This window comes from Terrapene carolina, unplaced genomic scaffold (genome assembly GCF_002925995.2).
Source record: "Terrapene carolina triunguis isolate 2854851 unplaced genomic scaffold, T_m_triunguis-2.0 Scaffold247, whole genome shotgun sequence".
Classification (NCBI taxonomy): domain Eukaryota; kingdom Metazoa; phylum Chordata; order Testudines; family Emydidae; genus Terrapene; species Terrapene triunguis.
In genome coordinates this window covers 18152861-18168637 of record NW_020664598.1, presented here as the reverse complement: position 1 = coordinate 18168637, position 15777 = coordinate 18152861, and the positions used below count along the sequence as shown (strand labels likewise).

The 15777-nt window shown below is 44.0% G+C and overlaps 1 protein-coding gene across 1 annotated transcript in view; it reads left to right on the top strand.

Annotated features, from left to right (window-relative positions):
- Window positions 1-996: 996 nt before the first annotated feature.
- WASHC1 (WASH complex subunit 1) overlaps window positions 997-15777 on the top strand; it is an 87389-nt gene continuing 72608 nt past the window's right edge. Inside the window, exon 1 of the mRNA XM_024217964.2 lies at window positions 997-1028. The gene's annotated coding sequence lies outside the window, so the exon portion shown is untranslated. The remainder of the gene's footprint in view (window positions 1029-15777) is intronic.

Sequence of the window (15777 nt, the reverse complement as noted above, 5' to 3'; positions counted from 1 at the left end):
AATACCTGTGATAGTTGAGCCAAACCAAGAAGATCTCTTGCCACAAGGTGGGGCAGTTCAATAACTTGAGAGACAACATTGGCTAGTGGACTAATGGCCTGATTTAATGACCACTGAAGTCAGTCACATTTGGCAATATTGACCTTACCTTCTCTACACATTAGTTTCCACATCTGTAAACTGGAAATAATAGCTACCTCCCTTGCAAGGGGGTGGTGACAATTAAATAGGACATGCTAGTTTGTGCCATACAGCCCTCAAATTCATAAATCCTCCTTGTGCAGAACAATGTACAAAGAGGGTTGTGGGAGAAACAGGCCCATGGTGCATTGGGGCTAGCATCCTTGGCAAAGCAGGGGGTTTGGGTGTGGGGAAATGTGATACAAGACACAAGCTGATAAGTAGGGAAAGGTGGAATTGTAAAAGCTAGTTAAGTTTGGCAGGGGGTGTCAAAGAGCCGTATTGCTAACTGTACAAGATGTCCTGGGCCCTTTAAGGAAGTTTACTGATCCAGTACCACCTCTGTTCCGGTTCAGTCCTGAACAAGGGCATTCTGGGGAATGTAGTCCAGAGGGACCAATGAAAATTGTAGACTGGCAGAAATATTATATATATTATAAATATAATTGTAGACTGGCAGAAATAGGGTGGGGGGGGGGGGGGGGGGCTTTTCCCTAGTAAGAGAGAGAGATTGGTTGAGGTTCATTCCTCCAATGGAAAAAAAGCCAGGCTATTTTAAATTCTCAGTCCAGTTCCATGCATAGTGGTGTGGTCTTAGTGGCCCCTTTACTACTTGGGTGGGTGAGTAAGGGTGGGTTGTAAAACAATCATTTTGCAAGTCCACCTAAAAGTACTAACGCTAGCTCTGGTGTGCAGTTTTCAAGGAAATACCAACTGACCAAAAATGGTTTTTCTGACAGATGATTAGAAACTTCTAAAGAGCTACAATATGTTGCTGAAATGTTAGAGGGCACCTGAATCACCACAGCTGCTCCAGAACCTCCAAGGTGTCCTTGCAGCTATAGCAGGTATGTGTGTATACATATATATAGAGAGAACCAGGGTTACATTCCCCCTGGTCACTCCCCAGGCCCAGCATACAGTCCTAGCAACCCATCTTCCCTTCTGGGAGTGCCACATAGGACAGGAGCTCCCCAACTCCTGAGGAGAAGGGTGAGAGAAAGCCAGGCTAGGATCCCCTCAACCACCCCTGATCCAGTGGCCCATTTCCCCCCCACAGGATAACAGCTTTTTTCCTGCTGCCAGTTATGGTAGCTCAGGTGGTAGCAGTCTGTGCTGCAGTTCAAACGTGGCTGATGATGCATAATGGGGAAGTTGTTACAGTTGGACAAAATGGGATTTGTTTTTACCTTTTTCCTAAACAAAACGAAACCACACAAAAATACATCTTAGGAAATAACATACAAAAACTCTACATTAAAAGAATGTTATTTTGATTCCAAAGTCCATAACCTGAAAGTTAGGAAATGCTAGCTTTGCAGTTGTCTGTGCAACCTTAATTCAGCCTCCTCCTTGTGCCTATGGAGGGGTCTTTAACTACATGATCACATACTATTTTTCCCCCCACAGGACCCTACTTCATTCAGTGCACAGGATGGATGTATAAGGGATGATAGCACTAATTATGTAAATAGACACAAATGGCTGGCTCCTCAGGTGCACCAGAATGCTGTTTGGCAGGGGGCATTATGCAACATTTCCATCTCCCATCCATACTCTTTGGGGGCAGCCAGGGGCTGAGTTATCCCCCATTGCAAGTTAGCAGCTGCTTTAACAGCTACTCACAATACATTGCTTGCAAACAGCTTATAAACCAAAAATTATTTGCAGGAATTAGATGAATAATTTCAAATAGCTACTCAAATATCAAATAGATATTCCAGAAAATCACAATGTACTCATGCATAATTCATAGAGTATACATCTAATGAAGTATTCTTTCACTCAGAATTGTTCACTTAGGGCCTGATACAAACCCCGTTGGTTCCTCATATATTTTTATTTTCATGCATCATGTTCATATAGAGTGGGATCCCACAACCCTTACTCATCTGAATATCATCATTGAATTCATTGGGGCTACTTGGCTGAATAAGATTTGAAGGATTAGACCCAGGGTCTGCTCTTTTATTTTTACCACTGTTGTCACAAAAATCTGCACAACTGTCATCTCCAAACAAAGAGGCTGACTAGCTCCTCTGAAGAAAATGTCTCTGAGTGGCTTTTGCTATGTGGAATTAATTGATTAAGTGAGCACAGCTTTATTCCAGTGAAAGAGGCAGGAGACAAGGTAACATTTTGTGACATTAAAAGGAAAAGTACATTCTAAAGAGGGACCTTGCTGCCTTTTAATTTGCTGTAAATATTGCAAGGTTTCAATAGGAGAGATCAAATACAGTCAAGAATTTTTTTAAAGTGAAAAGTACACATCTCATCTAATTATACAATATGGAATTTGTACTTTTCCTGATGAGTAGATGTTTTAAAATATTTATATATCAGCTTGGCTGACTGAACAAAAAAAAGTATTATAAAAAAATAAAATATGTGTACTTAACACATCTCAGATCCTTATGTTTGATTTATAAAACAAAATCATTTACCCTTGCTTTTGATTTTGGGATATCAGTATGAATTAACAATTAAACAGTCCTGTCAGGCATGAGTCCACCTCACTGCAGATTTCCTTTTAATGACTGTAGGTAAAATTCCTGAGTATACTGCTGAATGGTTAAAGTAGGGGAATGGGAACCAGGACACCTGGGGATGGTTCCTGGCGCTATTAGCATCTGATTTAAAACCCACTGGAGTCAATGGGAGTCTTTCCACTGACTTCAGTAGGTTTTGGATCTAGACCCACAATGATTTGCTGTGTGACCTTGGACAAATCACATGTGATATGTCCACACTGCAATAAAAAAAAAACTGCAGCACTGTGACGGGGTGTATCGACCCAGCAACAGTTAGCCACTCCCTGTGGGCCCAAGAGGCCATGCCTCTTTCTCCTGCTGGGCATGCTCCAGCTGGAGACAGTGTATAAAAGGAAGCAGCTTAGCTCAGGCTGGGTTGACTGAGGAGGAGAGTGGTTGCGGGCTACAAGCTCCTGCTAGGAAGCTGCCAGTGCTCCAAACAGAGGAAGCCGAACCCATCAAATCTACTATGGGACCCCAGGCAACCACGGAGACAGAGGGAGGCAAGCGGCCGATGCCCTGAGAGTAACCACCAGAGCTGGAATCCCGGGTAGGAAGCGGCCCAGGGAACATATTTAATGAAATAGGAATCAGAACCTGAAATTGGGACCACTTGTTCTACAGGGCCGTGGGTTGGGACCTGGTGGTGTAGGGTGGGCCTGGGTTCCCCTATCCCTTCCCACATCCACTAGGGGAGCAGTGGTTGCCCAAGGGCCTAGGTGCCATGGCCTAATATTGGGTGCTACTACCTGAGACAAGTATCAGAGGGGTAGCCGTGTTAGTCTGGATCTGTAAAAAGCAACAAAGGGTCCTGTGTCACCTTTAAGACTAACAGATGTATTGGAGCATAAGCTTTCGTGGGTGAATACCCACTTCGTCAGATGCATGTAATGGAAATTTCCAGAGGCAGGTATAAATATGCAGGCAAGAATCAGTCTGGAGATAACGAGGTTAGTTCAATCAGGGAGGGTGAGGTCCTCTGCTAGTAGTTGAGGTGTGAACACCAAGGGAGGAGAAACTGCTTCTGTAGTTGGCTAGCCATTTACAGTCTTTGTTTAATCCTGAGCTGATGGTGTCAAATTTGCAAATGAACTGAAACTCAGCAGTTTCTCTTTGGAGTCTGGTCCTGAAGTCTGACGCAGTGGGTATTCACCCACAAAAGCTTATGCTCCAATACATCTGTTAGTCTTAAAGGTGCCACAGGACTCTCTGTTGCTTTTTACCTGAGACAGTAGACACTGGTGGCACGGCTCAGCTTTACTGACTCTGGCCGCTAGGCCTCATGGCCCTGTGAACAAGGGCGAGTTCCCCCTTCTCTCCCCTTTCAGCCTGGTGCCCCACAACAGGCACCAAGTCTCAGAGCTTGGGCTGCAGGGCTAAAAATAGCAGTGTAGATGTTTGGGCACAGGCTGGAGCCTGGGCTCTGAGACCCTCCCTCCTCCTGGGGTTTCAGAGCCCAGATTCCAGCCTCAGCCCGAACATCTGCACTGCTATTTTTAGCCCCGCAGCCCAAACCCTGCGAGCCCAATTCATTTGACCCATGCTCTGGTGTCCCAGGTATTTTATTGCACTGTAGACATACCCTTATTCTCTGCTTCAGTTTACGCATCTTTAAAATGGCATAAGCAGATACTGACTTTTCCTGGTGGTTAAGGTCAGAAGGGGCCACTAGATCATCTAGTCTGGCTTCCTGTACATCACTGGCCATTAAATTTCACCCAGTTACCCCTGTATTGAATCCAATAACTTGTGTTTGACTAAAGCATATCTTCCAGAAAGGTGCCCAGTCTTGATTTGTTCCAGTGGTTAATCACCCTCATTGTTTAAAAAAAAAAAAAAAAAATTGCCTTCTTTCCAGCTGGAATTTGTCTGGCTTCCAGCCATTGGTCCTTGTTATGCCTTTCTAGGCTAGGTTAAAGAGCCCATTAATACCTAGTATTTTCTCCCCAGGAAAGTAGTTAACACCAGGATCAAGCCACCTCTTGATCTTCTTTTTGATAAACTAAACAGGTTGAGCTCTTTAAGTCTCTCACTGTAAGGCCATTTTCCCGCTCTCAAAATAATTTTTGTGACTCTTCTCTTTTGTTGAGGCAACTTTCAAGATTTAGAATCCAAGGCTCAGTCATTATTAGAGCTGGCCACTCTGCAAACAGGCAGTTTGTGAACATTCATTCTAATTTTGAACAGCTGTGGTGCTCAGTCATATTCATACCCCTCATTGTTCACCATTTATGAGCATTCATCAGATCAGGTTGTTGCTCAGATTAATGTTTGCTTTCATATGAATATCTATATTTGTGTGAGAACAAGGCTCACTATTCTTTATTTTTCATTCTTTATTCCTTATTCTCTTGTATAGAAAGTTTCATTCAACTGACTGTGAAGCAAAAACAACAGTGTGAAGCAAAAAAGTGGTTCTTGACTTTCTCTTGAGTAATACACACACAAGTTGATTCAAGAAGTAACTGTGGACCAGAGCCTGGCACCAGATAGGGCCCTCTATCTGTGCAGACCCCGATGTGTGGAGCTGCTGTCATTGTGGATGTGGGGTATAGCTGCAGAGACCAAAGCATTATCCTTCATTTTGGGAAGGCAGGGCTCTAGACTTCAGGGCCAGATCAGACAGTGGCAGGCTGCAGCTTACAGTAGGCTCTAGTTTCTAATGATTGATTTCAGTGGGGCTCTGCTCAGGACAGAAGGTCCACCCAAAAAAGTCCAGTTGCAGGGCCAGGACCTATAGTTGAGCCACTGAGTAATAGCAACCACTGCTATATGAGTGTCCACATCTTCTGAGCCTCTTCCAGTGCTATCTCTGATGCTTCCTGCGTATTTGAAAGGCGATATGCACACAACTAAACCAAAAAGGAAGCAGGAAGGCAAGAAAAGAAAAACACAATATGGTTTTCATGGCAAGGTGCAAGAGGGTATTTGAGCCAAACAGGGACCACGGAGGACTATTGCAGTGGTAATGAATTACAAATAATACAACAAAAAGTTCTTTTAAATTAGCCTACTAAAAATGGAATGTGAAGGTCCCAATCTTGCAGAGTGTTGAGTGCTTCCAAGCAACTGAGAGGACTAGGCACATTGTAGGAGGTACTTCAGCATCTTCCAGGCTCAAGCTCTCAAAGTTAGTCATTGTCCAAATTCTGTCACTTGACTCATACAAATTATCCCACTTAAATCAATGAGAAGACTTGCATGAGTAAGGAGAGCAGAATTTGGCCCATGTTTCAACTCTAAGATCTTCTTCCGGAACCATAGGGAAAGCTCTGCAGGCAAAATATTTCCAAACATATAGGCCATCTTGCCCATGTGACATGGGGAATTGTGCACGCAAATTCACATCTGTACACATTAAACATTTTCAGCCCATGGCACTGAAGAACAAAGACAGCACTGCACACCTAAGTGAGAGGCTAATACCAACTGGGCAAGTCTTGGGGCAGGAGAATGAAAATCATCTGTTCAGAGATTCAACTGCATAGGTAACCAGTTGTGAACCTGTGGTGGGGCCTGGTCCCAATGCCCATTCAATAGGCTTTGGATCAGGCATCTATTGCAACCGTGGCATTTGTATGTGTCAGTAGTTATGATTTATTTAAAAACTCCCTGTCTGCACTGCTTTGTACTCCATTTCATACACAAATGACTGGAGGATGGCTTGGATTTTGAAATGACTGGAAACATTCTCTTTGTTTTGTAAATTTTCTGTGTGCTGCATTTTTACAGAGCTCAGCACACACACAAAAAGAGGCAAAACACAACGAACCGTGACAAAATATATACAAACAATAAAACAGCACAAATTAACTATAGAAAAATGAAAACAGTCTGAAACAATATAGACCAAAGTAAATCATGCCCAATAAGCGTAACTATAATAATAAACATGCCTTATCTATGTCAGATCCACTAGTCACAAATATTTATTTAGATAACAAATAGCTTATTGATAGAATCTCTGAATTTGGGATTTCTCTCTATCCTCCAGTCTAAGTAAATATGAAGTGTCTGCTAAATCTGCCAATATAAATCCTACCAATGTCATAGGGATCATCATGCTTAGCAAATTAAATGAGAGAGAGAAAACGAGAGGGGGGGGAGACTGTTTTTGTCCTACTAATAGGATGTATAGACAAAAGGTTAGAGAGACCAGGTCGCTTCAGTGCTACAGCCACATTGAAAGTGATGTGAACAGGATAATACATTGGGGGAATGTGTTCCCTTTTCCCTCCAGTGGTTACAGCTATGGCTCAATCCCATAAGTTGCTCTATGCAGGTGGATGCATGGAACCTCATAGGAGTAAATGGGGCTCTGCCCAAGTGCAAGTAATCTGCCTGAGTGGAACAGCTTGCTGAACTCGGGTTTATGTTTGTAACTCTTTCAGTGGATGAAGAAGTATTTCATTATTATGGGATGGATCCTGCTATCAATGAAGCAAGTGACAAAATCTCCATTGACTTTAGTAGAAGCAGGCCCAGTTCCTTAGATTTAAGAAACAAATTAAAATTAATCTCCAACAGCAGTTAGGAAAGGAAATGGATAAAATGGTTATTAATGAATGGAAAAATGGCATTAATGCAACACGCAGGTTGTAGTTAAAATCCCAAATCGTCTGAAAATGGAGCAGTTAAGCAATGGGAACTCTGTCACAATGCTCATCTTCTATGTTTCATCATATAGATTTTTAGGATATAAACAATACTATACCAGGCTGCATATTTAATTAACAAAACAAGGATAGAAAATACCACATATGGCTGAACTGATGTAGCTTTTGGCACTAATTTTGCATTTCCTGACCTGTGAATTTAACAGTTCAAACTCAGGACCAAATCCTGTCTGCCCCAGTGCAGATGTGCTAGAGCTGAGAGAGGACACAGGGAGCTGCTTTTCCATCACCTTGTGTACCTGCACAGAATGTAGCCATAATGCTGCAGGCTACCGTCCTTGGTGGGGACTTCACAGGGGAATTTAGTAAAAAACCTCACTGATGCTACTACTGGTTAAGCTATGCCAGGAATAGCACTGGCGGGTGCCCAAGTGTACAGGGCCGGATTAAGGCAGGGGCTTTAGGGGCTGCAGCCCAGGGCCCTGGCTCAAGGGGGGCCCCGCAAAAATAAATCCCAGGCAGCGATCTGCGGGGCACTCAGGCTGCCTGCCCTGGCCCCACGCTGCTCCCAGAAGCAGCTGGCTGCTGGCACATCTCTGTGGCCCCTGGGGGTGGGGGGAAGAGGAAGCAGCTCTGCATGCTGCCCCTGCCCCCAGCATCATCCCCGCAGCTCCCATTGGCCGGGAACTGGTCAATGGGAGCTGCGGGGGCAGTGCTTGCAGGTGCAGGCAGCGCACGGAGACATGCTGTCCCCCTCCCTCCAGGGGCGCGCAGAGACGTGCCAGCAGCCAGCCTGTGGGGCCAGGGCAGGCAGCCTGCCTGAGCCCTGCTGCGCCACCAGTCGGGAGCCACCTGTGGTAAGCGCCTCCCGGCCGGAGCCTGCACCCCCTCCCACACCCCAACCCCCTGCCCCAGGTCAGAACCCCCTCCTGCACCCAAATTCCCTCCCAGACCCCACACCCCCTCCTGCACCCCAACCCCCTGCCCCAGCCTGGAGCCCTCTCCTGCACCAAACTCCCTCCAAGACCCTGCACTCCAATCCGCTGCTCCAGCCCAGTGCTCCCTCCTGCACCAAACTCCCTCCCAGACTCTGCACCCTACTCCCCTGCCCCAGCCCCCTCCTGCACCAAATTCCCTCCCAGGAAAAAGACTTGTAGACAGGGGCCCCACAAAATCTAATAGCCCCGGGCCCATAGGAGAGTTAATCCGGCCCTGCAAGTGTAGACAAGGCTCCAGCAGCTTCTGCCATTTTTAGCACCATGTTAACTGAACCGGTTCCTCTAAAGGTTTAACTAATATAGTGATAAAAACTGTAGGCCTTCCTACAGTGCCACTATTGGCTCAGCTGACCTAGTAGTTAGCTCTGATGGGAAATTTTCATTAATGTAAACACAGCCATGCAGCATCCCACAGGCCAATTGTACCAGAGCCCCTTAGAGAGTGTGCACTCCACCACTGGGAAGTGATGTCATAAAAGGGCAAGGTTTCATTACCCTCTGCTAAAATCTTAGGGTAAAATCCTGTCTCTGTTGAAATCAGTGGCAAAATTCCCATTGACTTCAGTTTGGTCAAGATTTCACCCTTACAATCTAGCTAGCTAGCTACTATCATCTATAGAACTAGCTATATCTGATGCTTGGTATCTGGATGCCCACTGAGCATGATCAGAAAGAATTTTTCAGTCATTCATACCTTTTAAAAAATTACCTCTCTGCCACAAACCAAATAAAGAAATTAGTCCTCAGTGACGACTCAGTTCATTCTAATTTTCAAGCTTCAGCCTTCTTAGTTTTTTTCTGAAGCTCCATTGAAATGAATGTGGTTAGATTTTTAGTCCTCTGATTTTTTTTCCCCCTTCCATTACTCCAAGTAGCTCAAGGGATTTTGTTCAAACTTTGTAAAATAATTCTGCTTTGGGCAGAGACCCAGAGCCCAATGTGAGGTGTGGGTGATCAGTCCCTTGCAAGGTGAGACCCCAGATTTTCAATCCTGCCTATCGCTTATTCCTCATTTTAATTTCAGAATTGTCTATGTTCCACACAAATGTAGTGCCCCTTCATTTTTATTGTTGAAAGTTATTTACATCAGAAATAAAGATGGAAATGAAGCCACAGAAAGAGTTATGCACCCTAAAAGAAGGAATCCCACAGCATTGTAAGTTTCCTGTGTGAATCACTTTTTTGGTGTCCCTCATTTTGGGTCTTTCACACAGTGCATCTCGTGTGGCAGATTGAGAGGAATGATTTCAGCACCATAGGTGAAAGTTTCAAGAAGTTATGAGCAGAAACTGTTCTGCAATCTTAACCACTAGCAGGTACCACCAAGTGCCCACTCTACTATTTTAAGGTAATTAACATTTCTCCCTTGACATCAGTAAAAATCAGCTTTTGCCTGCTGCTAATTTTCTATCTGGTTACTGCAGCTACTCTGTGTTTGAATGAAAGTGGAAAGAAGCTGTTACCAACTATTTACACAGTACAAACAATGACTCACATGGGAAGAGATGTACCCATATGTTAATGAGCAGTGGAGGCCTTGATCAAAGTACAGTTATTTCTCCTTGAACGTTTTGGAAATCTGATGGTAGCCTGGTGAACAATTTGATGCCTAAGGGCATGATCATTACAGATGCACAACTCCTTTCCAGTTTCACTAACAGCTTCCATTGCTCATACCTAAGATATTTATATTTATTTGTGCTCCGATTTGCACCTTACTGCTTGCTTAGTACACCGCTACCTCGATATATTGCCACCCGATATAACACGAATTTGGATATAACGCGGTAAAGCAGTGCTCCGGGGGGGCAGGGCTGCGCACTCCAGTGGATCAAAGCAAGTTCAATATAATGTGGTTTCACCTATAACGCAGTAAGATTTTTTGGCTCCCGAGGACAGTGTTATATGGAGGTAGAGGTGTACTAAATCCGTTCAGATTCAAATATGGATCTCAAAAAGGGGGTCAATAGGGTCTGTCTCACCAAGGGTGAAATTCACTCCTGTGCACCAGGTCAGCACAGACCCATTTTAAGCCCTAGTTTGAGGACACAAGTGATACATAGGCATTGTGCCGGCCCTGTGCACAGGGTGAATTTCACCTAGTAAGATCTGTGATGACAAGGAAGGGTGACAATGAGCTCTGATCCATTCACATGTTGTAAGCCTCTTGTGGGATCTCACCAACAGCAGGATTCAGACCTAGCAATTCAGTTTCTTGCCCTAAATTGCTACCCCTTTTATTTTTCCATTGCAGATCATACCTAAATGGCCATGTGTTCAGAACATTATTTTCTTTGTCATTTTTAAAAGAACCTATGTTTTCCATATTCAGAGCTCATGCTAACCTGCCATCTCTATTGCATTAGGGTAACATTTTCAAAAGTGCTTGAATGTCTTAGAGTCCTAAGTCCCATTTTCAAAATGACTTAGGTACTTAGGGACCTACGTTCTAGTGACTTTCAGTGTGATTTAGGAGTCTAAGTCACATATGTAGTTTTGAAATGTTTACCTTCAATCAAAAGATGTTAAGGTTAGAAGTTATACAAAAAGTCAGCACCAGTCATAAATCAGTTAAGTCTATGGGGCATTGTCACCCTCATTTAACAAATAGAGGTAATGGAGGCACAGAGGAGTGAAATGACTTACCCAAGTTTACACAGCTAACCAGTGGCAGAACCAAGAATAATGGGGCTACCACCACCTCCATTGGGAAATTAGTCCACAGCCCAACCAGTCTAAGTAGTAGAAAATATTCTTGATGGAGACCTTACATTTTCCTTTGCCTACTTTCATTCCATAACTCCTTGTTAGTCTCATAGACACAGACTTTAAGGTCAGAAGGGACCATCGTGATCGTCTAGTCTGACCTCCTGCACATTGCAGACCACAGAACCTCACATACCCACTCCTGTAATAGACCCCAATCTCTGGCTGAGTTACTGAAGTCCTCAAATCATAGTTTAAGACATCAAGTTACAGAGAATCCACCATTTATAGTAGTTTAAATCTGCAAGTGACCCATGCTGCAGAGGAAGGTGAAACCCCCCCAGGGTCTCTTCCAATCTGACCCAGGAGAAAATTCCTTCCCAACCCCAAATATGGTGATCAGTTAGACCCTGAGCATGTTGGCAAGACCCACCAGGCAGACACCTGGGAAGGAATTCTTTGTAGTAACTCAGAGCCCTCTGTGATGCTCTGTACCTCAGGGGAACACCCTACACCCCCATGTTCATCTTTATAAAATGGTTGTGTGGTAGCCAATGCAAAGTTTGTCATGTTGGGTGTCTTTGGAAGGATCATGATGCACTGAGCATGGTTGTTATAATGATGTTATAGTAATTGTTACAGTAATGTTATAGGTTATAATTTCATGTATATAGTTATGAGGCTGAAAATGTATCCTCATGGCTTAAAGCAAGCCCAGGCAAAAACTCTCCAAGAGCAGAGGGGCAGTTCACACCTCATCAGGGCAGATATGGGACAAACCCAGCCCAGCCTCGCAGGAACAAAGGATGCTGGCCTAGGCAGCAACAAAAGAATCTGTTGGACTCTCGAGGGAGTCAACCCCCTTCCTTTGGTCAGTTTGGAACTGTGATGAGGTAATGCTCACCTGACTCTGAAGGGGGGGAGCCAAGGGGAAAGAAAGGACATGATAAAAGGGAGAGACATTTGCCATGCTCTCTCTCTCTTCCACCTATATCTACAGACACCACACCAAGCTACTGAAGTGCTGATCAAAGGGGAGAGCCTGGTTTGAAGAGCAACCAGCCAGCCTGGGGTGAGAAGCTTCTAAGTTTGTAAGGGCATTGAAAGGGTTAAGATCAGCTTAGAATGCGTTTTGCTTTTATTTCATTTGACCAAATCTGACTTATTTTTTGACTTATAATCACTTAAAATCTATCTTTATAGTTAATAAATCTGTTTGTTTGTTCTGCCTGAAGCAGTGTGTTTGGTTTGAAGTGTGACAGAGACTCCCCTTGGGATAACGAGCCTGGTGCATATCAATTTCTTTGTTACATTGACAAACTCATATAAGCTTGCAGCGTCCAGTGGGCATAACTGGACACTGCAAGAAGGAGGTTCCTAGAGTTGTGTCTGGGACCGGAGGTATTGGCTAGTGTCATTCGGTTGCACAATCCAAGGAGCAGCTTACATGCCAGAGGCTGGGCGTGAACAGCTCAGGAGTGGAGGTTCTCACAGCAGAGCAGGGTAAGGCTGGCTCCCAGAGTCAAGGATTGGAGTGACCTAGCAGATCACCGGTCCAGACAACACCAGAGGGGAACATCACACCCTCCCCATCTAGTGTCCCTGTCTCCGGGGATTAGGGATTTTTGCTACTGGCAGTCGTGGATGGGCCACATGCCATTGTAGACAGTCCCATCATACCATCCTCTTCACAAACTTTTCAAGCTCAGTCTTGAAGCCAGCTAGGGTTTTTGGCCCTTGGCACATCCAAAATAATTCCTCTCCTTATTTGGTATTCATATCCTTCAAATACTTTTAAATGGCTCTTATTCCTCTTCCATTATCAGCCGTTTTCTGGCTAAGCTATTTAGTTCTTTGACTCTTTCCTCCTAAGCCAGTCCCTCCAGCTGCTTAGTCCTAATGCTGTTTGACTTAGCTGTCTTAGCCATCTAAGTCCCTAGTCCACCACCACAGTGCTAGAAAGGTCAAGCCTTTGAGTACCAATCTCTGCTCACTAACACACGCACCAGGGCTTGTTGTAAAGGTAGGCAAATAGCCCCAAGGCATTTTTAGGCAGAGAAGAGCAGGATGTGGTTTGACTCTAGGACTGCAGCTCAGCAGATTCTCCCAGCAGCAAAACAGGCAAAAGGGGAAAGAAAAGCAAAAGTGCTTAGTATTGCTGGGCAAAGCCTAGATTCTCTCTAAAAGGAAATTCAAGGAAATGTCTGTACAGATGTGGAATCAAATCTTTAATGTTTACAAAAGATAGGCCCAAGCTGGAAAGTTTGGATCTTGGTTGAGATCCAAACTTCCCCCAAATTCAGGGGTGTTTCTGGTTCTTTTTAATGGGTAAAATTTACCCCTGTGAAAAGGGCCAACACAAGATCTATGCACCACTGAATCTATTTTAAAGCCTCAAAATAGAGCTTCGGGGCCTGATTCAGAGCCCATTGAAGTGAATAGGAGTTTTCCATTGACTTCAATGAACTTTGGATCAAGCTCTTTGCAAGGGGTGATCTTCACCCACAGGGTATTTTGGTTTGATTTGGTTTGGGTTTTTATCTGAAACTGTGAAAAATTTATCTCAGCATGAACAATATTTTTATGAACAAGATTTTGGGTGCAAACTTTTTTCCCCTAATATTTAATTTTTCTAAAATGTGCCCATTGAAGTCACTGGCAAAAATTCCATTTACTTCAATGGTTCAGGATCAAGCCCTAGATGATGATGCTCAGAATTAAAATAACAATTAATACATGCAGCTTGCCTTCTTTTTTCCTCATTATTCTGTCTGGAAACAGGCTGTCCTAAAAATGCACCAATTGTTCTGCTGTCTCTATTTAAATTGGAAGTAATGCAATTTATTAGTATGCAATAATATTTAGTGTATATTTTATTATAAATTTTTATCACTCTCTAGTTATTTTTAACTATAATCTTTAATGTATAGACTTGCATCTCTTTTCCTGTTTCTCTTTTTTATTAGTCTTCTAGAGATAGTCAGAGATCCTCTCAATGTGAATCAGACAAAGACTTATATTGGTCTAGAAGTATTAAAATGTAAATTAAAAAATTGAAGCTAATGTAAGAAACTAAGAAAATATTGTGAAAAATCTCTCTAATCAAAGATATATGATTCATATACTGAATATATATGAATACTTAAAAGAGTTGTTTGAAAATAGAGGATGCAATGGGCATGAAAATTCCACCCCCTATTTTTTGGGGGAATTAAAAGCTTAAAAGAAAAATGTCACTGCTCCAAAGCTGGTTGAAAAGTGGGATGACATTTTCATGAAAGTGTTGACTCCTTTTTTTTTGGTCACAATTCAAAATATCAACATCATAAAATCATCAATACTTCAAATTTCTGTGAGCAGCTCCAACATTTAGCACTAATATTGCTCTTTTCAGCTGCAGATTGCAAGCAACTTTGCCAAGGAGGTAAGTGTCAGAGAAATAGAGAAGCTATATGACTTGCCCAAGTTACAGTGACTCAGTGGCAGAATCAAGACTAGAACTTAGGTCTCTTAACTTCCATGTTGATGCCCTATTAAAAGTGTCAGCAAGAGTATTCTTAGTGGGTTAAAGTTTTCAATGACCGCAAACTTCATTGCTCCCTTCTTTCACCATTGCACTAATGTGTTTTATGGCTACAATCAAATTTTGACAAAATGTTGGAAAGAAAATATACCAAGCCAAGATTTATAAGTGCACTCTGAGATGGATAAATAATGGCAGTTGCAACTGAAAGGGCAGTGGCTGAATGTTTGGAAGCAGGAGGTCTTATTGATATGAGCATGCCTTATTCTGTATTGGCTTTAAAAACTCAGCCATTTGTCTGGTCAGAACTTGGCTGGGTGGCCACCTTAGAATACTTCTTGTTCTGAGCTTGTTTCTTTTGTCTTAGCACAATGGCTAATGTTAATGTTTAGCTATACTTTTAATAAGATTTTATTTTGAAAGGCCTTACATGTCATGTTTGATGTCTTGCCTGGTAGCCAATACTCTGCATTGTTATGCAGGAAGTTTGGGTTTGATCCCTCCTTGTGTTATCATATTCCCTAGGAATTCATTGTTACAAAAATAAAAGCATTAGCCTACAGCCATACTGCTATGGGCGGGGATGTTTATGATGTTTTGGGGCTCACCCGGACCATTTAGAGGTATTGTCACCACCTGTCCTGTAATATTGGGGGCCTTTATGCTGTCCAGCTATAGTTCAATTCCATGACACTCATAGGTATAGTTTCACGTCTATATTTTGGGGGGGGGGGTGTCAAGGGGTGGGGAGGTGCGGCTCGGCAGGGGATCTGCGGGTGGAGGGGTGGGGCTCGGTGTGGGGGCTCTGAATGCAGGGTGAGACTCTGAAGGGTAGGGATTCAAGTGCAGGGGGGGCTTGATGGGGCGGTGACTCAGTAGGGGAGGTTCCGGGTGTGTGTGGAGGGATCCAAATGCAAGGGGGTTGGATGGACGGGGGTGGGAGCTCCCCATACAGTGACCCCTTCTCCCTGCGGCAGAGCAATGATGGGGGCAGGAAGCAGGGCAGAGGAGCAGACATAGGTGATGGCTTCCTCATTTCCCTGGGGGTTCTCAACCCTGGCTCCACCCCAGGCCCTGTTCCCAATCCACCCCTTTCCCCAAGGCCCCACCTCCACCCCATCTCTTCCCTCCCCTTCCCGCCCCTGCTCTGCCCCCGTCCCGCCTCTTCCTGCCCCATTCCGCCCCCTCTCCTGAGCACGCCCTGCCCTCGCTCTACCCCCTCC